The sequence below is a fragment of the Nannospalax galili genome, unplaced genomic scaffold, assembly GCF_000622305.1.
Source record: "Nannospalax galili isolate Female #2095 unplaced genomic scaffold, S.galili_v1.0 scaffold397, whole genome shotgun sequence".
NCBI lineage: Eukaryota > Metazoa > Chordata > Mammalia > Rodentia > Spalacidae > Nannospalax > Nannospalax galili.
Genome location: NW_008341879.1, coordinates 1,941,268 through 1,942,472, shown reverse-complemented (window position 1 = coordinate 1,942,472; position 1,205 = coordinate 1,941,268).

The window sequence follows — 1,205 nt, the reverse complement described above, 5'->3', positions numbered from 1 at the left end:
CAGTGATGGCAACAGCAGGAGCCACACTTGCTCTAGAAATATTGTGCTTGCGCACACTTTTTGTTCCATTCAGGCCTCCAGATTATTGGATAGCACCACCCATATTCAGGTGGGTCTTCTTTCAGTTCCTTGACTCACTTGTCAGTCATCTCATAGATTTACCAATCCTCTAGGCATCTTTCAATCCAATCAAGTTAGCAACCATCCAGGATTGAGTGTTATTATTGAGTGTTATTATTTCATAATAAGGGTTAAGAGCAATTGTTACTCTTCCAGAAGTCCAGAGTTCAGTTCACAGCACCCATGTTAGACTGCTCACAACTGCCTGTAACTCCAGCTCCAGGGGATCTGATGCCATCTTCCAGACTCTAAAAGCACCTGCACACATATGGCCTACATTCACACAGACAAACACACACAAATAAAAATGAACCTAACTGATCATGGTGGTGCACTGCTGCCGGATTTCTCTCTGGGTCTTTTGCACTATCAGAAAAACCATATAACATATCTTTATGCGCATTTATTATTATCGTTGGGGGGGGGAATAACTTACAAAGGAATGTGCACCCAGTGTCTAGCCCCGTAGCACTGCTCAGCTCCAGTGATGCCTCTGGCAGCAGCTCAGAGCCTGCCATATCAGACCACTCCTGCGCCAAACCCATAGTCACTGCTAGCATTCGTGCATGCCTCAGGGGCCAGAGATCTAGCCCCAAGTCTGTAAGTGTCAGCCCATTCTGTCCTCGAGTACACCCAGCTGCTGTGCATTCCCCACACATGTCACTCCTGTGTTAATTGCAGCTCACTGCTCCTGTCCCAAGATAGCACCACAGGCCTCTCCTTCGGTGGCTCACTCTGCCCAGTCCATTCTCTGCTGCAGGCCCTGCCCCTTAAAGGAACTAGAACCCCTGGGGAACACTCTCCACCCCTTTCCTCTGCTCTTACAATCTTTCCACCAATCTTCTGCTAAGGTCCCTAAGCCTTGGAGGGGGTGACAAATGTAGTGCGATCTCTCTTGTATTGTGGCAAGATAGTGACTTCATGCACCTCCCCCTTATTTGTGTTTAAGCCATGGCCATTGATCTATCTCACTGGTGTTTCTTCTACTATAAAGACAAATGGAAGGAAGTAGACACATTTAAACAAACATGAATGTGAATACAAATGCCTAGAAGATATCCCAGTAGGTGTACTATATTCATTAA